This window comes from Sus scrofa, chromosome 7 (assembly GCF_054392235.1).
Source record: "Sus scrofa isolate SSC_HxYL_T2T_F1_AM1 chromosome 7, Sscrofa_HxYL_maternal_Yorkshire_Landrace_v2.0, whole genome shotgun sequence".
NCBI lineage: Eukaryota > Metazoa > Chordata > Mammalia > Artiodactyla > Suidae > Sus > Sus scrofa.
In genome coordinates, this window is record NC_139389.1 from 68203276 (window position 1) to 68224482 (window position 21207).

The 21207-nt window shown below is 53.6% G+C and overlaps 2 long non-coding RNA genes across 3 annotated transcripts in view; both read left to right on the plus strand.

The window, feature by feature from the left end:
• LOC110261566 (uncharacterized) overlaps nt 1–9625 on the plus strand; it is a 125569-nt gene extending 115944 nt beyond the window's left edge. The window contains exon 4 of one of the 2 annotated variants that reach the window (XR_014810568.1): nt 3248–9625. This is a non-coding gene — a long non-coding RNA (uncharacterized LOC110261566). Of the gene's footprint in view, nt 1–3242 lie in introns of both variants that reach the window. The other variant, XR_002345835.2, reaches the window with a different exon arrangement.
• A 104-nt stretch (nt 9626–9729) lies between these two features.
• LOC102167130 (uncharacterized) overlaps nt 9730–21207 on the plus strand; it is a 36173-nt gene continuing 24695 nt past the window's right edge. Inside the window, exons 1-2 of the long non-coding RNA XR_014810569.1 lie at nt 9730–9998; nt 19873–20090. This is a non-coding gene — a long non-coding RNA (uncharacterized LOC102167130). The remainder of the gene's footprint in view (nt 9999–19872; nt 20091–21207) is intronic.

The window sequence follows — 21207 nt, forward strand, 5'->3', positions numbered from 1 at the left end:
GCTTCATTTTAATAGGCTGTATGTGGGCCCTTTTGGGCTCAGTTACTAATTAAGAGAGGATTCTCTTATGTTACTGGGGCATTTGGGAGTTGGGGAATCTCCTCTCACCCTCTCTCAGCTCCAGCCCTTGGTTTATCCATAATGGGTGCAAAATGGTTTTGGCCCAAACCTCACTTGCAGGAACAGAGTCCATCTCAAGAAACGTTTGCAATAACACAGGCTTCCAAAGTAGGTCCTCGGCCCGCTTACTGGCCTTCCCCACTTCTCTCCTTCAAAGCTGTGCTGTATCCATCCCTGCCTTTGGCCCATAATCAATCAGACTCAGGTTCCTCGCTCCCATTCTCAGATCCACAGGTCCTTTCTTCTAGGAAGCCCTCCCTGATTGCTCCCAGTTGAGACCCATCTCCTACAGGATGTTGCAACTCTGTGCCTGAACTTCAAGTCATACAGAGAGCTATAGTAGGCTGTGTGTGTGTGTGTGTGTGTGTGTGTGTGTGTGTGTGTGTGTGTGTGTGTTGGGGAGCTCTCCCCTTGGAGCTAAGCTGGGATGAGGCCCTGAAGGTTCTGAGCAGCAACCAGCACAGTCCGATTGCTCCATCTTAAATGAGAAGCCGTTTAATTTTCCCAGCAAAGCTTCCCTCAGTGGCCGCACTGAGGATGCGCTAGGGGAGCAGGGCTGGCCCATTGAAGGAGGGAACCGCCAGGAAATAAACACTGAGCTGGGCTATTATTACTTTTTTTTATTGTTAATTTATTCCCTGCTTGGCTTCTGATAGGCTCCAAGATGACTAAATAAACCCAGGAACTGACTCCCTTCTCCCCCAAACTCCATCTTCAGCGAGGGAGAGCTCCGTCTGCAGCATAAATTAGCAGAAGCCGGAGTGTAAAAATATGACTCTGTGAACAAACAAAAGCCTCCAGTCATGAGACCAGCAGAGGCTGAGCTGTTCCCACTGCCGTCAGCTCTGTTTCCAAGCAATTCAAGGCAGGGGGAGAGGAGCGGGCAGCCTCTCAGCGGGGCAGGAGGGGGGCAGGAGGGAGGCAGGAGGCAGGGGGCAGACCCCAGGCCTGCTGCTGAGACCCTTGGAGCTGGTGCCAGGCTGGCCTTGTAGGCAGGAGACCTGGTCTCTCTGGTTGCAGGCTCTGAGGACTCTGCAGCCGTGGTTTTTGCCCCTGGACTCAGTTTCTTCATCTTCCAAAGGAGCATCATAACGCCTCGTGACTTTCTCACAGATATGCTATGGGGAATGGACAAAATAGAGGGTGAGAAAGGGTTGGAGGAAAGATCGAGGTATGTGAGGGGTGATGGCTGATAACCCAGGGGCCTCCGGGGAGGGCGTGTCTCACCCCAGACCCCCCAGTTCCCAGTCTCCACCCATGCCCATTCTATAGATCTCAAAAGTGAGGCCCAAGGAGGTTGGGTCTGGCCCAAGGTCACTTTCTGGAAATTAAGCCACGTCTACCAGACATGGAAGGAACAGAGGGGTCTCCTTGTTCCCTCTCATAGTCAGAGCACTGTTTGGCAAAGCAGAGCCAGAGGGCGAGGCTGTGGGATGAGCTGTTATGGTGTGTGTATGGGCAGCTTGGGCCTGGCTCACCCGGGCTGATCTCCACGAGAGACTGAGCCGCCCACAGCTCAGCACCTGGAAGGTCGGTTTGGTCTAAAACTTCCCCCATCAGAGCCCAAAGCCATCAGTTCTCTGGCCTCTTGCAGTAAGATTCTGGCCGTTCAGACCCTAGAAGCATCCAGTATGAGCAAGGACATTGGAGACCCTGGGATGGCAAGACACAGTCCTTGTCCCCACAGGGCTCTCAGACTAGTGTTGATGACAGACTCATGGACAACCTTCATGGCCAGCATTGGATGGCACTTCCCTGCCCAGATTGTCTCACCAGAGACTCCAGAAATGCCAGCGGACAGAGCCAACCTTGACTGTGCACAGACTCAGGGCCACGTGCTCCTCCTGCTCTCAGGCCCGTCCCCCCGCCCAGCTCCACGGACCCTCTTTTCTGGACCAGACACATGGCAGTGAAGAAACAGGAACTGCTTGTTGTAAATCAACTAAACTTTAATTTAAAAAAATAAATTTTTAAAAAGAGAAAGAAACAGGCACCCCTGCCCCCCTGGTGCTTACGTGCGGGTGAGTCCTGTCAAGCATTGAACAACATGAAGTATGGGATGGTGGTGGGGTCAATGGAGAGAAATAAAGGGGGGCAGAGTCAGGGTTTTCAATCAGGTGGTCTAATTTCACCCTTAAAATAGCCCTCATTGGACGAAACTGAGACTCTGAAAGTGTAACTTGCCCAAGGTCAGACCGTGAGGAAGGGAGGAGCAGGATTTGAACCAACTGATGGCGGAGCTCTGCTCTAAATTACCAGGCCACTGTGACTCCAAATGACGCCGCAGCAGACAGAAAGCAACCTGGATGAGGCTCCAGCAAGGAAGCTCACAGATGGAGATGTTCTGTTTATTCTGTGCAATCAGAAGGGCTTCTCATGGGCGGTGGAAGCCCTTGGGGCTGGAAGGGAGAAGTCCCCACTGCCCGCGATCAGAGGCTGCATTGAGCCTGGGGAAGGGGGCTGGTGCAGGAGGGGGCAGCCTCTGTTTTCTGGCCGGCCAGCCTTAAACAAGCTGCCCTGTTCTCTAGCCAACCCCTGCCTTCCAGAGCCAACTTGCCTTCGGAGGCAGGCAGCAATGAGAATCCCTTCCTGTGCCCGTCGACAGCAGGCCCATGGCCAGCCCAAGGCTGGCTCCTTTAGCCCTGAGCTCCAGGCAGCAGCCTCTTGGCCTGGCAGAAAGGCTGCTGGGGGAAGTTTGGCTGAAAAAAAAAAAAAAAAAAACAGAGATGGAGAGAATTGATTTTTTTTTTCCAGCTACACCATCGTAAACATAAACTGGAAGATACATCTCTTCCTTTATGGGAGACAATCAAAAACACAGTCCGAGTTTATGGAGGGAATGTGTCTTTCTTTCACAGGGTATTTTCCCCCAAACACCTGGCAGCCTGAAACCACTTCATTCCAGAGATAAGTAACCAAGGGGAAGAGAATCGGTGGGGCAGGAGGAGAGGACCTGGGCTTTGATGAGCCAGAGACCTGAGGAAGTTAGGAAGGGGTGGCTCTCCTTCTGTGTCTTGCTCCCCTGGAGGCCCAGTGCAGTCTGAGCTGAGCCCCAGGGGCCCAGAGTCAACCTTTGGCAGCCAAGCGCCTAGTCTGGGTCATCACTACACTAATTCTTTCAGTGCAGGTTCCCTGGGCAGCTCTTCTGGGCCAGAGCCTGTGCTGGGAGCTGAGGACAGACAGATCAGACCTGCTCCTCATTCTTGAGAAGACAGCCAACAGAGAAATGAGAATGCTGAGGCTGACCGTGAGCAAAATGAATTCAGAGTATGTAAGTGTTTTGTCCTTCCTCCCCTCCTAAGTCTTTTCTTCTCTCTCTACCACACGCCAGGGCACCCAGCTAGGCACCTGCCAGGAACTGCTCCATAAAGCTTGCCCTCTAGATCACTGAGGCAGGGCCTTCTGTGGCAGCAGAGATGCCCAGAATTTGGTGGCTTCGAACCAAATGCACCTAATCCCCCTGTAGCAGAAGCCAGTTCTGGTTCAGCTGCATTTAGGAAAGGACAGTTCTATGCCAGCACAGCGCCCACCTCAAACACCTGCGGCCCTTCTCTCCCCTTTCTTTCTGATGCCACAAGAGCTGATTGGGCTCATGATCAAGTTCCATCCAGAAGAGCAGAGAAGTGAACAGCCCTCTGGGGCAAGCCCTGGGCCAATAGGGGTTGGGAACCAGTGGATAACTCTTCCAGCCTTCCAGCCTTTTGGCAAACAGTTCAAGAGGTCCCAGGGAGTAGAGCCCCACCTGTGCCCTAGCTTCTCAGCTCATGCTCCTTTATTTATTTATTGACCCCAGGCTAGGGGTCAATTCAGAGCCACAGCCACCAGCCTATGCCACAGCCACAGCAATGCCAGATCTGAGCCATGTTTGCGACCTACACCACAGCTCACAGCAACGCTGGATCCTTAACCCACGAGCGAGGCCAGGGATCGAACCTGCTGAGCCACGGCAGGAACTCCTAATGCTCCTTTGTATCGACTTTGCGTGCTTTCCCTCCCTCTCTCTGCATTCCCTCCCTCCTGCTTCCTGAGCCTCCCTCCCACATATATCCCAGGCCCCCAAGTTCTGGTCTCAAGTTTTGCTTTCAAGGGAACTCAAACTGAAGGAGTTCCCTGGTGTCCTCGCGGTTAAGGATTTGATGTTGTCACTGCTATGGCTTGGGTTTGAGCCCCAGCCTGGGAACTTCCACATGCCGTGGGCATGGCCCAAAAAATAAAAAATAGAAGAAACTTTTTAAAAAGAGAAGTCACACCTTGGAAGCCTCCTCCATTCCCACCTCCACCCTCCCCAGCACACAGGCTCTCTGGCCACCTAGCCCCTCTAGAATTGCTCGAGACAGACAGGTCCTCTGGGCAGAGGAGCAGAGCCCAGCCTCAGCTGGGGGAGCGAGGACAGGGGGCCCTCTTCCCGGCAGCCACCCCTGCCTCCTGTCCACCCTGACCACAGATGGTGAGGCTTGGGGCCCAAAGGACGTGGGGTGGGGCTTAGTGCCACCATCGCCACCCTGGTGACCTTGCACACATCACTTAACCTCCTCAGCCCCAGTTTTCCTGTCTGTCAAGTGAGTATAATGACAGTGTGTTGAAGAGCTGCGAGAATGAAATGAGAGCCTGTGGAAATGAGAAGCACGATCAGGCTGAAAAACATGAACCACTGTTTGTTCGAATTTTGTCTCTCTGAACAGACTGCCAATTCCTTGAAGGCGAGGAGGGCTTTCTTTATTTTTTCCTGTCTCCCCCTCAGCACCACCATGGAGCTGGTGCATAGGAGGCTCTCGCTGGAAACTCCCTGGGTAGAGCGGGCATGGGCCCTGGGCCCTGGCTCTTCTCAGACTCGCAATGCCGAGGGACTAGGGGACAGGGCCGGCTCTGAGCATGCCTTGGATGGCCCAGAGCTGGCCTGGAGCCTGCTTGGGGCCAGTGGGAGGACAAGTGGCTTCCTAAGCTGGAAACAGAGGCGACAGTAGCCAGAACCCAGAGATGTAGTGCTTGCTGACATAGCCATCCCCACCCTGGTTAAAAAAAATTAAAAAAAAAAAAACAACAGGATAACAGTGTTGGGGGCTTCCTTTAGGCCTGAACTCTCTTTGAGTAAAGGGAAAAAACTGGCTTCTCCTCTGAGCCCAACTGCATTCGACATCTGGCAGCTCAAAGTGAAGTGACTCATGCAATCCTTAGATACAAGGAAGTGGAGGGGAGAAGAGGGGGAGGAGGAGGAGGAAAAGATGCCACGGAGGGAGGGAGGGAGGGAGGGAAGCAGGAGATGCGATGCAGCCCCAGACAACAGAATCGGCAGCCAGGGTGGAGAGCAAAGGCTGGTCCAAGCTAGGTGGCTGACCATGAGTTGTCCAGCCTTTGTTTCCCTCACCCAGCTTCGGGCCAGGTGTCAGAACCTCTGGCACCAGACACTGTTGACTTAAAGAGACACTGATTCTGACTAACCCAGGCTGGATAAGGAATGATGCTACAGGTAGTAAGCAGCCTGTCACTGGAGGCATGCAAGAGAAGCCAGATGAGCCCTGGGGTGTAGGGGTGTGTTAAAGACTCTGGCCTCATACCTCATGTGCTTGTCTGATGCTGAGAGGATCCTTGGAGTGCGGTGGGTTGGGGGGGGGGCTGGTCTTCGGGTGAATGACCTGGTGGCAATTACGGCACAACTAATCTCATGCCTAAAGCTTGGTCAACCCACTCCAGGTGCAGGAGTCATCTCCCTCCCATGCGGGTGACAAGCGCAGGCAGGATGGTGTGATGGGGCCCTGGTATGGCTTCCCCTGGACACCAGGACTTGGAGGCCTTCTCCTCTCCTGCAGGATTGCTCTGTGGGAGACGGAAGGGGGAGGGCTGCAGAGCCGCCTGTCATGGGCTCATCACCTTGGGGAGCTCAGGACGTGGAAGGCAAGGAACACAGGCCTGTGGAAGGACAGAGGAAGAAATCTCGATTTTACGCAATCCCATTCATTTCACGGAGCGGACTCGGGCTGAGAGCCACGCAAGAGAGTGAGAGGCCAGCAGGTGGGGGTGATCTTGGGAGAATTCTTGGAGGAAGTAGAGCCTGGAGCTGAGTCCAACCACAGATAAAGGTCCAGCCAACCTAAGGGAGATCTGGAGAGATAGGAAGGGCAGTCATTCCTGGCTTGGGCACTGCTGGGCAAACGTGTGGACTGGGAAGGAGGCTGGCCTGTGAGGGGCCAAAGCTGGCAGTCAGGGGCCAGGAAGGCCGCCTCTGTCCTTTCTAGGCCTCAGTTTATGCCTCCCTTGAGGATCTATCTTTTCAGGGTTTCTCCTGGATGGTTGAAACCTCAGACAGTATTTCCTGCCTGCTGTGCCCCTGGGAGGGCCACACACCAGCAGGGAGCGGTGGGGAGGCCAGTGAGCTGCCCTTTCCTCCCCAGACCCCCTGTTTCCCCCCAGCACAAACTGTGTTGGGCCCCCGATCTGTGAAAGCCCTTCTAGCCCAACTCTCCCCCGACTGTCAGGTCTATGGGCCAGAGTGAGGCCAAGCAGAGGTCACCTCTCGGCTGACTTGGTGGCACGACTGCCAGCATCTCCCTTGGCCTCAGCCAGACCAGTTCAGTTTGACCCTGGCCTGTGGGTCCTCGGCACCCCTCCCCCTCAGCACCAGGTCAGGCGTTCCCTTCCTTCCGGAATGCCCACCGGGCACCTTCACCACCAGGCCTTAGCTCACACTCCTCTTCCTGAGAATCCCCTTGCTCTTCACCTCTGAGCAAACTGCACATCCTGGAAGGGGCCAGGGGCAGAGCCATGTGCAGCCTTCCAAGAGCAGAGGCTGTGCTGGGCCCTGAACATGGAGCCGGTGGCAGGCGGGTCTGCTCAAGGTGTGCCCTGGAGAGTGTCCTCCAGCAGGGGCCTTTGCTGAGGACCCCAGCCATGGCAGCCCTGTGCTCCGAGCACTGAGGAGCCGACAGGCTTTCTTCCTCACCTGTCATACCCTTCCTTGCCCAGCTGCTCCTTCTCTGCCTTTCGGAAGAGCACAGGATGGGCCTTAGGAGCCTGGGCTCAGAAGGAAGACCCCTGGGGCTTGCATGCAACCTCCCCACCCCTAACCTGATGATCGTAAGCACGTTAGGGAACCTCCCTGCATCTCAGCATCCTCATCCGTAAAATGGGGGTAGGACAGTATCTACTCTGCAGAGTTCTCACGAGCGGTAAATCTGTAATCCACGTAAAGCACAAAGGATCGCATCTGGCGTATCACAGGTGTCCAGTGATACTCAGGTAGTGTTCAAATGGCACTGCTGTGAGGACCCCAGCCCCTCTCCCCACTTTCTCAAGGCTCCTCAAGGGCAGGGCGTTGGAGGCCCGTGAAGACGCCGCGCGCGCCTGGTCGAGGACTTCATCGTGAATGTGTATTTGATTGCTTCACCGGTCCCTTGAGCCCCATGGACTCCCAGGGACAGCCTGAAGGGATGGGACCAGAACAGGTCAGTTTTAACATCACAGACTGTGGCGTTTGAGGCACCCCAGAGGGGTTCCTGGATAGTTGGGTTGCCTGGTAAGCCCTGGGGTGGGGGCTCCTGCTGAAGGTGAAGCAGCTTTAGTCACACTGGGACTCATTCAGGGCCAGGAAGATCCAGAGAATGACATCCAGGGACGGGCAGGCCCTGTCTTCCTCCTCAGGCTCCAAAGCCCTTCGTCTCTTGGCTGGGTCCAAACCCTGGGCCACTGCATCTGTCTTACTGCAGACCTGGACTGGAGAGGGAGAAGTTAGGGGTGCTGCTGGGGAAGGAGCCTGGATGTGGTGGGGGGCATGCAGTCTGGGAACCACACTGCAGGGGAGATTTTTGTCTGGAGAAAGGGTGCTTCAAGGCAGGTATTCTGGCTTTGCTCTCTTCCCTCCTGAGATCCCCCAGCACCAGGGATTGGGCCTGCAAGTAGCAGCTGCTCAGTAAGACTCTGTAAAATGAATGAGCCAATGAATGAATGAGTGAAAGAAAGTGAGCTGGAGTTGGGTTACCAGGCGACGCTTGCCTGTGGGACCCTCCCCCAATTCTCCAAAAAAAACCCATCCTCCCACCCCTCTAGTCCTTGCCGCTACCCCAGCTGCTATCCTGAGCCCAGCCCCTCCCCAGCCCCCACTGCAGCCAGGCTCTGCCTCCACCCTGCCCAGCCCCCACTCCTGCCTGGCAGCCTCAAGCCAGCTTCCAGGCAAGCCCAAGGAGGGAAGCCAACTTGCAGGCTTTCTGTTGTCTTTAGCTGTCAGGTCTCAGGTAATAGCTCCTATGGAGAACCAGCTGCTTTCGCTGAAGAGTTTGCAAATGCAGCCCTGGAGGGGGCGGCAAGCAGAGGGGCAGGTGACCTCGGAGCCACTTCCTTCGCTGGACACTCTGGCCCCCCATCACGGGCTGGGGGGAGGGGTCTCTCCCGCATGACAGCCTTCTGGGTCCCACAGTGTCCATCCACCGCTCCCTCCTGGCCTGGAGCTCCTCACCTGGCCACACCCCTACCTGGTCCAGGCCACTCCCTGGGAAATCAGATGGGGAAACTGAGGCTCAGACCAGGTACATGCCTCACTCCAGATAAATCTGGGGCTGCCTATGGGGCGGGGGGGCCTGAGCTCACGTCTGTCTCCCCCTCCAAGTGGATGCCATATAGATGGCTGGACAGAATGCACAAGTGAGTGTAGCCAAGGATGCAAGTGACACCCCCTGTGGGTCACAATGGTGGCCCCTAGAGGTCACGGTGTCAAGGTGGGAGAATGGGTGGCCCCTCTCCCTGTAGTTAGGCATCTCATCACCAAGGAGCCTCAGGGCAACTACTGCTCCCCAAAACTACTGGTGTCATAGGTGCTAATTGCTTCCAACTAGTGTGACCAACTCATCACAGTTACCTAAGGTGGTCCTGCTTTTAGCACTGACAGTCCCACAGCCCAGGAAAGCCCTCGGTTGCAGACGAACCAGGACAGTTGGTCAGCCTACATCCAAGTGGCACTGCATCCGCTCTCCCAGCTGAGTACAGTTTGGGCTGTAATTGCTAATCAGTCACCTACCCCACCTCTGCAGGGCCTGAGCCTCCCTGAGATCAGCCCTGGTCTCCTGTGAGGGCCCTCAAAGCCCTCCTACTCCAGAAAGCTCCTGCTTCTGGGCCCTGCTCCAGGGGAGGGCTCTAATTGGCCAGGTGGAGCCTGCTGCCTGTCCTGTCAGGACCCTCTATAGTCATAATGAGATACTGACAAATGGGACTTCTCAGATGGCCCTTCCCAGGGGACAGGCCAAAGTGCCTGCCTCTGGCCACTGAGAGGGCAGCCCAGGGCCGGCGGCACAACTGCTCTGCCACGGCATCCTCGGGTAATTGGCCAGAGCACCCAGCCAGGCTCAGCCTGCCCTCTGACCCCCTCCTCTGCTGGCTCAGTGCTCCCGGTCCAGCAGGGGCCAAGCATCTCTAACTGGGTCACCCCCACCCCCATCCCCACCATCACGCCTTCACCAGCAATAGCGTTTCAGCTGCAATTAAGGATTTCAAGTTGCAATTAAATATTAATTGGAAACCATGGGTTGTTTATGTCTCTCTGCCCTCTATCACCTGGCTAGGGGCGGGGTGTGGAGGAGGGAAGGACAGGTGAGAGGAAGAGGGCTTTTCAGAGCAGTTGGCCATGGGAGAAGGGTCCTCTGAGTCAGCCTAGTTGCCCTGGGGCAGATTTTCTCCTCTAGGCTGAAAGACATCAACCTGTGGGCCTTGAGTGTTACTGTCCCTGAGTTTGTTGAGAGCCTAGAGCATGGAGGTCTGTGGACCTGAGAAGAGGAAGAGTAGAAACAATGCAGGGGGAAGAGGTGGCAGAGCCAGGCCCGGAGGCAAAGGTCGGAGTGTCCCAAGTTCAGGATGGCTTCTTCAAGTCCCGCTGGAAGGCAAGGAATTGGAAGCAGGTAGGTCAACTTGCTCATAGCCCTAGAGAGGCACCAGGTACAGGGTTTTTGTCTAACCTCTGAAATGGCCCATATGCGCTGGTCCCAGGCCCTGCTGCCCAGACCCCTGGGTGAGGTTCTCCCTTATGTTCTCAAGCAAAGAGTTTCTCAGTTCTCATTCCTTGGTCTCCCACCAGGGCCTGATCTGACTGTGAACGCTGTATTTTCAGATGAGGACATTTCTTCCCGCTCAATTCCCTGTGGACACAGAGGTCGAGGTCCCCTTAGCATTAAGTGTTATCTTAGCCTCTGGAGTCGGGTGGCCTCTGTCTCCTCTGCACCTCTCCTTCTCAAAGCCTCCTGCCCCCAGATGGCCCTTCCAGGTCCAAGGTTCCCTCCTCCTCCACGAAAACCTCTCTAATTCCTACAGGCTGCTGCCTCCCCTGAGATCCACAGCACCTCCTGGCTATGACCCTCCGTGAACCCAGATTTTTTTTCCCATTTGTATTGGTAATAAGCTGTATGAGTGTGTTTTCCTCTAGAACTTGGAGAGGGGAGGTCCTGGGTTCTCTTCTACTCCATGATACAAAAAATGTTATCTACCAGCACTACTGACCCACTATCCTTAGCATCTGGCATTCATTCTTGAGGGTCCAAAATGGCTACTTGAGCTCCAGCCATCATATCCACATTCCAGGCAAGAAGCAGAAATGTGGAGTATAGTGTAAAATGGCAAGTGTCATCTATTTATCAATCTATCTTCCCCTTAAGAAATATTCCCAAATGACCACACGCCAACTTCTGCTTATATATCATTGATGACCTCTAGGTGAAAGGAAGCCTGAGAAATAATAGTTTTTCAGCTGGGTATCTTGCTACCTGGAATAAAACTGAGGTTCTATTACTAAGAAAAATCGGAGAGAATGGGTATTGGAAGTGTGGTAATTGGGCCAAATCACATCAGCAACCCCAACAAGTCAAATAAGCCCTAAGAAGACCTCAGGCTTGGCTGGGCTGGACCAAGATGTTATCTCTTTCAGGAAGGAGAGGGACTCCACATAGTCCCAGAAATACCCCTGAGCCACCACTTCCCTGTCCACAGAGAGTAGGAGGCCAAAGCTTTCGTAAGCAAATGCTTAGCAGAGCTACCTCTTTGCTAGAGTTTCTGGCCATGCTGGAGAGAGTGGGAAGAGGACTGGCCAGGTGACACCTGGGCCCTGAGATGGGGAAACAGATCAGTGACCTAATTGTTCATTCTTGTTTTTGCTCTTTTATTTTGCATCTAAATTACAGGCCTCCAAATTACCCTAAGAGGTGGTAGGCACCTCAATTACCCCCCTTTCTCAACACTTTTCTAATGAAACACCTTTGCCTGCCTCTAGCTCCTACCAGGAGAGGTACAGGATGCTGCCCAGAGCCTGCAGTCATCGTGCTGCCTTATTTAGAAAAGAGGTGTCTTCTGAGTGTGTCCATGGCAAGGCTGGTAATCAGGGAGCAAACAGCTGCTCTTTCAAAACTGACTTGGATACCTAGGAAGGGACTGCCTTGACCAGTGCTGTTCAGAGTCTCATTAGTAAACCTGTTTTGAGCACTTAAGACGTATCAGGCAGAGGCTAGGTGATGAGGAAGATGGACTACCCCCCACCCCTCAGGACACAAGTATGATAGGGATTTTGAAGGAGAATGCAGGATGGAAGGGAACCAGCCATAATGTGATGGATCAACAAGTGGGAGAGATGGAGGAGGAGAAGCCCTTAGCTCCTTTCCTGGATACTGAGGCCAGGGAGAGACAGGGCTCAGCCTCGTGTGACAGTAATAGAAGCACATTTGTTCAATGTTTACTGAGCACCTGCTGTGTGTCAGGCTCAGTTCTAGCCCTGGGGATGCCTCAGTGAATAAAGCAAAGGCTTCTTCTTGTGAAGCTTACAATCTAGGTGACAGAGACAGACTTGTTTTGAGCACTTAAGACATATCAGGCAGAGGCTAGGTGATGAGGAAGACAATTAAATACAAGTGCTACAGATAAATAAAGCAGGCTAAGGAAATATGGAGGACTAGGGGTGGCAGGGAGGTTGCTCTTTGCTACGGGCTGGTCGGGAACTGTGCCAGCTGAGATGAGATGGAAAAACAGTCATGGAGTAAGCCTTCAGGATCATCTAGGCCTAAGGGTATAACGAGCTGAAGGAACAGCAAGTGAAAAGGCCCAGAGGTAGCGGGGAGGGTGCTGGGCATTTGTTGAGAAGCAGCAAGGAGGCCAGTGTGGCTGGAAGAGAATGAGGGAAGAGAAAAGGAAGAGGAGGGGAGGTCACATTGGTAAGGGAAGGGAGGTCACTGAGGGCCTGATGGACCATATGAGGACACAGCATGCTGAGCCTGCTGCTGTGCGGAGGGGGGCAAGGGGAGGAAAGGAAGATTGGCAGAAAATATTACAATAATCACAGGAGGTAGTAACTAGAAGGTAGCCTTCATTCAAAAACAAAAACAAAACAAAACACCCTCAAAATAGTCTAAGCATGAAAAAGGAATTTATTGGCTCATATAAAGGAATACATTTCAGGCCTAGGTGAATCAGCAGTTCAACTGAGGTCATTAAGAATCCGTAAGTTTTTTCCGCGCCCCCTCTCTTTGTGGTGGCAAAAAGTCCCCAGCCGTTCCTAGTTCACATTTTATCAACTTAGCCATTGCAGTAGAGGGCATATTTTCCCCAGGGATTCCAGCCAAAGTCCCAAAGCAGAATCTCATTGACCCAGGATGGATCATGTGACCACCACCCTGTCATTGGCTAGGCCTTCGTGATATGCTCATTCTTAGAAGCATGGGGGGGGGGGGGTCAACCCCACCCCGATCTCATAGACTGAAATGAGAGAAGGGAAATTTCACAAAAGGAAAAGGTAGTTACAGTTTCCAGAAGAAGGGGGGAAATGATGATGAGAGAGCAGAAGCTACCGGTTTTGTATACATGGCATACACAGGACAGAACCAGGCTGGGTGCATGGCTGTTATTAAAAGAAAGGAAAGGAACATGGAAGAGAGGCAGGGAGGAATATTCAGATTTGGAGGACTTATTCTAGGGGACAGTTAAGGAGAAAGGGCCATCAGTGAGGGCTTCCTGGAAGAGGAGGGATTGATTCAGAGGCAGGAGAGAACCTTGTGTTTAGGTGGGGAAAGGCCAGATTGATCCCTTGCATGGGCAGGTGCAGAGCCTGGTGGGCTGACGTCAGCAAGAAGACACTGAGTATCAGGGAAGAACCAGCCTGGGCTTACCCCATGCCCTTGGACTATGTCCCACAAATGGCCTCCCTGGCCACATTTCTATTTGTGGAGCAGTCATCACGCTCATGTTAGACACGGCTGCTGTTCCAAATGGATTATTGCAAATGATTTAATCACCCACATTAGCTCTCCCTGGCTCCCACATGGGGGCCACATAGCGTCTCCTCTCACATCAGCCCTGGCAGGAGCTTTTTGGAAGGGGCTGCTGCCCAAATCACCACAATTTACGAAGGCTGCTAGCACATGAAGTAGTCTCCCAAGTACTGTTCCTGCCCCCAGTGAGGACACAAAAGGATCCACTGGGGTGTGGGAAGAATGTCACAGAACTTCTATTTATATTTGATTTTTAATATCTTAGCCTTTTAAAATGACTATTTTGTATCTGTTTTATAACACACAGAATATGTTAGTGTAGAAATACATGCCTGTAATTTAAAAATGAATTAATATCTGTATATACTGGACATGTTTTTTACTGATCGGAATGAGTTGTCAGAAATGTTTGGCGTCTACTGGTGCAGATGACAATAGCCAACAATTATGGGGAATCTGCCATGTTCTAGGTCCTGTGCCCAGTGCTCATGTACTCCTCACAGCAGTCCATTTTCACAGATGAGGAAACCAGAGCACAGAGAGGTTAAGTAACTTGCTCCAAGCTGCTCAGCCTGGAAGATACAGGGCTGAGGCTGTCCCTAGTGGTCTTGCTTGGAATCTATGAGACTTTTCTAAGACCAGGGTCCTAGGACAGGAAGTAGGGATCTGGGATTATTGAGTATCATCTTTGTTTCTGACGAGACAGCTCCTTAGCTACCCATGATCGATGGCTTAGGTCCCAAAGGGGGCCCCCAGGCCCAGCCCATTCCTGGCCCTCATAGCTCTCCCTCACCAACCCGCCGGCACCATCCTCATCAACCTCATTAGGTTTCAGCCCTTTTCTCCTCTGGGAAAATGGAGAGCAGATATCAGTCTTGCTGGATGGGGCAGGGAAGGCTGGCTGGTAGCTGGAATTCTGACCTCTTAGAAAACATCCAGATGAAGGAGAGGGGAGAAAAGAGGAAGCCAAAAAAAATGCAAGAATCCTGGAATCTCATGATGGAGGGACAGAGACGTGGGCCAGGGGGCAGCTGGAAGAGAGAGAAGGTGGCTTGTTGGAGACTAGGCAGCAGGTGAGAAAGGGCACGTGGGAGGGAACCCAGGAAGCTCCCCCAGAAGCCTGGGGTCCTCAGCTCAGATCTGGTGACTGCGGGGGCCAGGGCTGCAGGGCTGATCTGCCCTTAGAGAGCCCAGGCCACAGCCAAGCAGAGGTCCCAAGGCCTCTGAGTAAAAGTCAAGGGTTATCAAAGGAGTGAGAGTCTTGCCCCCAAACCTTCCCTACCCCGAGCCTTCCTGCCTCCAGCTAAGTCCCCCAGGACCCAGTGGCTCTTTTGGCCAGGGATGAGCAGACAAGCTGGTCCTTTGACTCTGACTCTACACTGCATCAGGAGGGCAGCCTTGGGGCCAGCTGTGGAGCTGTGAGCCCCGGAGCCTCCAGGACAATGGTGTGGACGTGTGCGTGTGGACCTGTGCATGTAGACATGCATGTGACAGAGACTGATGTTTCCTGACACTCACGGTGTGCCAGGCTCACTGTGGCTTTTCATCTCATTTGGCCTTCCCAGTCTATGTCTTCTTAGCCTCCTTGACTGTTGAGTAACCCAAGGGTTAGTGGCCAGAACATTGGCCAAGTGAGAGTCAGCAAGTGGTAAAGCCAGGATTCAGACCCAGCCCACATGACTCCACAGCCCCTTCTCTTACGGATTACCTTACACTGCTCCCCGTGGGCAGTCCCAGAGCCCCTGGCACCTGGCTCTTAGGAGAGTCAAGTCCTAGAAACAGTAGTTTCTGACAGCATCTCTAGGCTGAACTCTGAACATGATCATACAATGAGCCATGGTCACAGACTGTACCCCACAACTGGTCACCCAGTCACCCTCTGAGCCCTGATGGATGTCTACCTTCAGAATAATGGCCAACGCCACCATTTGTTGAGCAGATCATCGCTGAAGAGCTCTTGAGAGCTGCATTCTGATCACAACTTTCTCAGGAATTATTGGGGACGTTTGTGCCATGTGAGATGCTGCTGGGATGTTGGGAGTTTGGCTGGGGGCTCAGGATCCAGATGGGGCTCTTCCAGCCATAAAGCTCCAGATCTGGGAAGACAGGCCCTGGGGGCTTACTGGACAGGTGGCTGGCTGTAAGGATGGCCAAGTTGGGGCAGAGCTGCCTGGAGTCTGAGGCTTCTGGGATGGCAGTAGCTGGCACAGCAGGGGCGTGGATGGAGAGGGGCCTGTGTCTCTCCAACTGGGTGCTGCCAGCTAGGAGCATAACTTGCTTGATCAAGGACAAAAGAGTCTCAAGAGAGCCCCTCCCCAGAGACATGGCGCAGATCTATAAGAGAGAGAGGAACCTTCCTCTATTCCCCGCCTCTCTAGGCTCAGCCAGGTGCATTTTCCAGGCTTTGTGCTCACCTGAGCCTTCCCAACAGCATCTTGATCAGTCTCTAGCACAACATCAGATGCTCCTGGATCCTTCCACTTGCTCCTAGAAAGAGGGAGCAAGGCAGAGATGCCGCTTCCTGTTTTCCGGATGAGGCATCTTGGGTCCAGAGAGGGGAAGTAACCCGTTCCAGTCCCACTTCTCCAGGAAGCCTTTCTGATAGCTCTGACCCTCCCAGAGCGCTCCATCCTCCTCCCCCAAGCACCAGGGCCCAGGGCTTCTCCTTTCACAAGGCCATGTTCTGTCTTTACAACCACACAGGCTCAGATGTTGGAGTAAGTGATGGAATGAACAAATTAACACTTTCATTACTGGGTGGCTGGCTCGCATGAGGGCTTAGGGTCTGTGTCAACACCACAGATCCTCCAAAAGCCTTCTCCATCCATCACCAGGAGGTCTGGCCTCTCTTCTCCTCTCTCCTTCTTCCCTACAGAGATCATTTCATGCCCAGCTGTTGGTGAATGGGGTTGTTAAACTCCCATGTGACCTTAGGCGGGTCACTTGCCTCTCCGTACAGATCCATCCTGGGAAGTTGGGAGAGCAATTGCACCCACTTCACAGATTCGCTGCAAGATTTACATCTGGTAGTGCATGTAAAGCAGCTTAGGAGTGAGTGGGAGCCAGCAAAAACTCCTGGTGCGAGCCTGGCTTTAGTAGATGGTGCATTCAGCAGAGTCCCAGTTCCCGCCCTCTGCCTAGCACCTTCTCTATGCCCTAGTTAGCAAGAGGTGGGATGGAGTGTCCTTGCCTGGCCCTAAACCCTAATCCTTTATTCCCACTGAATCCTCAGAGCCCCCATCTCCCTGGCTGCCCATTCCAGCCATTTTTGCACTGTTTCCCCCACCCCCCGCCTTTGCTCTTGTAGTTGCTGGTTTAATGTGCACGATCCAATTAGGCAAAATGGCTTTCCCATCAAACCCCCAGCAACTTTCTTCTCCCCATCCCACCTCAGCGTCACCAGGCCCCATTCACTCCCTCCCTCAGGGACCATGGAGTTTCATTTCAGGAAATACTTCCCCGAGTAACACTCCTCTGTGGGGCCCTGCGCACACCCCAGAGAACCCTTGGAAGCCAAGATGGGATTTTGTTGGACAGGCAGCCCCAGGAGTCAGGGGTGGAGCCCAGTGAGAGAGGGAATCCATAGTTAAGACAGTTCTACTGTGTAGCTCACTGTCTTGAGAAGGCTTTTCTCCAAAACAGAATCTAAGACCAGGAATTAGAGGCAGAAAGTTTGAGAGCAGTAGAGCAAGCAGGGAAAGAGGAACTGCCAACACAAGGAGCATCCTTGGAGTTCCCCTTGTGGCTCCCCTTGTGTCTCAGTGGGTTAAGAACCCGAATATTATCCATGAGGACTCAGGTTCAATCCCTGGCCTTGCTCAGTGGATTAAGGATCTGGCATTGCTGTGAGCTGTGGTGTAGGCTGCAGAGGTGGCTCAGATCTGGTGTTGCTGTGGCTGTGGTGTAGGCCAGCAGCTACAGTTCCCATTCGACCCCTAGCCTGGGAACTTCCAGATGCCCCAGGTGTGGCCCTAAAAAAAAAAAAAAAAAAAAGAATTCCTGCCCAGCTCTGTCTGCTCCCCGACCCCAGTGTGGCCAGGGCTGGAACTCAGATGCAGCACTAGAGGAGGTTCCCTCCTGGACCTGAGCCACCATCTCTGGGTCAATGTCAGAACCTGGCCTCTGCCTATGACTGCACCACTCAAGGCCAGGATCTTGGCCAGCACCCCACCCCCACCTCATCCCCATACCAGGCTTCCCTGATGTCACCTTGTGGCTCACCAGGTCTCCAAGGCCACCAGCCCCATGAACCCAATGGGAAGCCAAAAGATCTTGAGGCTGGAACCCTGGGGTGCACACACCTGGATTTGGATCCTGGCACCACCATTGCAAAGTCTGTGGCTATGTGACACTTTCTGTGAGCTCATGTCCCTGGGCGAGGGTTACAGGCGATAACCAGAGGCAGGAAGAACCGAGGCACAGGAGGGAGGGTAAAGGCAGGTGTTATCCTTACGTGGATGGTTATTTATCTGCACAGGGAGATAGGGAAGGGGCAGTGTCCCACTCACGGACCCTGAGCTGTAGGACCAATCCAGCTGCCAGGGGACTTGAACCTGGGCACTAGCGGGCTGTGCTGGAAAGGACCAGAGACCCTGTCCAGGTCCCAGGACCTAGGCTTGGGGTGGGTTTCCTATAGTTGGCAATTTCCACTTCAAAAGCTGCTTCCAGCCTCTCTCTCACATTAGCATGAGAATGGGGTGCCTACTGGGATCAGTGGGTTCAAAGGTATTTATTTGTATTCCAAACGGTTCCCTCTGTTGCCTCAAAGTCATCATCACTATCTGAGCTGGGAGCCTGGGCTGGGATCCAAGAGGCCACTGCAGGGCGGGCGAAGGGAGAGAGGTGCCCGCCAAAGAGGAGCCGCCCTGAGCTCCAGACCCTCTGCACCCCCTCCCCTGGCCACTCTTCCCTCCAAGGCCCCTGCCTGGCCTCTCCCTGGTTGGCTCAAGGACCCGAAAATCCAGCCCAAGCTGTTCTCACCTCCCCCATACCCCATCCTCTGAGAGAGCCTGCGCTGTGTGTGTGTGGGGGGGGGGGTGATTTTCCTTTTAAAAAAGCATATTCCACATAATAAGTGCTTTGATTTGCTTTTGGCCTCAACCTTTTATTTCTTTGACATTTTCACACCTGTACCACTAACAAGAGGAGTTTGAGCTTCATATGCTTATCATAAGAGAGGCTGCAATTTTTTAAAGTTGAGAAGCACTGTCCAATGGGATTAATAATAACAACCATGATAATATCTAACATTGTGAGCACTTGTCCCTTGCCAGGTACTACACTAAGCAATTTCCATAATCTTTTTAAATCCTCATATCAACCCTATGTGATACTATTATAATCCCCATTTTATAGATGAGGCCACTGAGGCTTAAAGAGCAGAGTGACTTGGGAATTCCCATTGTGGCTCTGCAGATTAAGAATCTGACTAGTATCCATGAAGATGTGGATTTGATTCCTGGCCTTGCTCAGTGGGTTAAGAATCCAGCGTTACCGAGAACTGCCTTGTAGGGTGCAGATGCGGCTCAGATCCCGCATGGCTGTGGCTTTTGTTGTGGTGTAGGCCGATAGCTGTAGCTCTGATTTGACCCCTACCCTGGAAACTTCCACAAGCCACACGTGCAGCCCTAAAAAAAAAAAGAAAGAGAGAGAGAGGAGTTCCTGTCGTGGCTCAGTGGTTAACAAATCCAACTAGGAACTGTGAGGTTGCAGATTCAATCCCTGGCCTTGCTCAGTGGGTTAAGGATCCAGCGTTGCTGTGAGCTGCAGTGTAGGTTGCAGATGCGGCTCAGATCCTGTGTTGCTGTGGCTCTGGCGTTGGCCGGCGGCTGCAGCTCCGATTAGACTCCTATCCTGGGAACCTCCGTATACCTCAGGGGCAGCCCTAGAAAAGACAAAAAAAGAGTAGAGTGACTTGCCCAGGATCATAAAAACCAGTCAGTCAGTGGCAGAATGAACTGCTATCCCCAAGGAGCCCCTCACTCCTCTGGGAGGGAGTGGCACTAAGAGGGGCGGGGGCTCAGGCACCGGGATGGGGGTGGCTGCTGTTGTAGGCAGGAATTCTCCCTCAGGCCCCTCTCCACCCATCCTGTTCTGGAGGTGCCCGCTGCCAGGAGGACCAGCTGGCCTCAGGCTCATCAACGCTCTCTGAGTCTTGAATGCAGCACTAGAGCCCCGAGCCCAGGGTTAGGGTCGCTCCTTTGGGCTGAACTTGGTGACATGTCCAAGGGCAGGGCAGGGGAGTGCCCCCGGCTTGAGGTAGAGCATTCATTGCTACCCACAGGAAAGAACCCAGGATGCTGCGTCTGCCTTGCAAGGATGGTCTTTACTCCCCTGCCCAACTCCCTCTCCCCATCACTCTTGCCCAAACAATCTTGACACCTTCTCTTTCCCCTCCCCTCCGCCCCCTCCCTGCGCACTGCAGGCTAAGAGCACAGTGAGTGCTGGGGCCACCAGACCCCACAGGAGGCAGGCCCATGAACCACCCAGATTCTCTGTGAAACCTGTTCCTGTCTTCGTTTTCCATCAGGAGTCCATCATACGAACCAGAAACCCTCATGTCCAGCTTTGTCACTTCCTAATCCAAAGCGTCCCAGGATCTAGAGATCCTGACCACTCCAACTGGGCAAGAGCACTCGTGGTGACCCCCACAGGAAGTGCTAACGGGGGATTCCAGGCACCGGGGAGTCCCCATGATCTGTGCATCCCACAAGGGCCATGGCCGCCTGGATCCTATCATAGGCCAAGGTACAAGGTCTTCACTTGCATCTGGAGAAGCTGAGGTTGGGGGTAGGGGCCAGCTGGGGGCTGAATCAGGGCTGAGCTGGGGGCGGGGTGGGGGGACTGGGGAGGACTGGGGAGGAACAGCCTTGCCAGGCTTTTCATCTGCTCCTCATTATCCTCTGCCTGAGAAGGTAATTAAGTTTTCCTCCCATCAAAGGCTGAGGGCTGGCTTCACCCCAAGGCCTAGCTCCCACGGAAGGGAGATAATGAGCGCTCTCACCAGGGCTGGGGAGGGTGGAGGAGCCAGCCCAGGCCCTGCCCCCACCCCGGCCCCCTTCACATTACACATCCGAAAAGCTGGCTTGAAATTCTCCATTGGTGCTGCCAGGGCTGAGGAGGAAAGCCCAACTCCCAGGGTGTTCTGAGGGCCAAGAAGGTGAGCTGTGTGGTCCTGGGCCCCAGGGTTCAGGATGTGGCCGTGGAGGAGCCCAGGAGTAGGGGAAGGTATCCCCAAGTCACTCTTCAAAGTCAACAGAGCAGAGGACAGGGACCATGGGTGCTCCGGCAGCTCAGAAAGGGGACCCATAGATTCCCACAGCAGAATGATGAATGAAGCCTGAGCCCTTGGTGTGGGCAGGGCACCTGCTGGGCCCCAAGGAAGCATTGTCTCATTTAGTGAAAGCTGCACTGCACCCTTTTTGAAGCAGATTTCTTTCTTTTTTTTTTTTTTTTCCTCTGGGCTGTACACGAGGCATATGGAGGTTCCCAGGCTAGGGGTCAGAGCTGCAGCTGCTGGCCTATACCACAGCCACAGCAACACAGGATCTGAGCCACGTCTGAGACCCACACCACAGCTCATTGCAACGCCAGATCCTTAACCCATTGAGCGAGGCCAGGGATCGAACCTGCGACCTCATGGATGCTAATCAGTATCGTTAACTGCTGAGCCACAGGAACTCTATGAAGCAGATTCTTATTGTTCCTGCTTTCTGCCCCACTTCTTCCTCCTCCAGAGGCACGATCTGGGGAGGTTAAATAACTTGCCCCAGTTACAAAGGAATCTTTCCTGGAAGAGTGGCCTTTGAAGGATGAGAGGCCAAGGTGAACATGGAGGGAGGGCAGCAGTGCAGGTGGTGCTGAG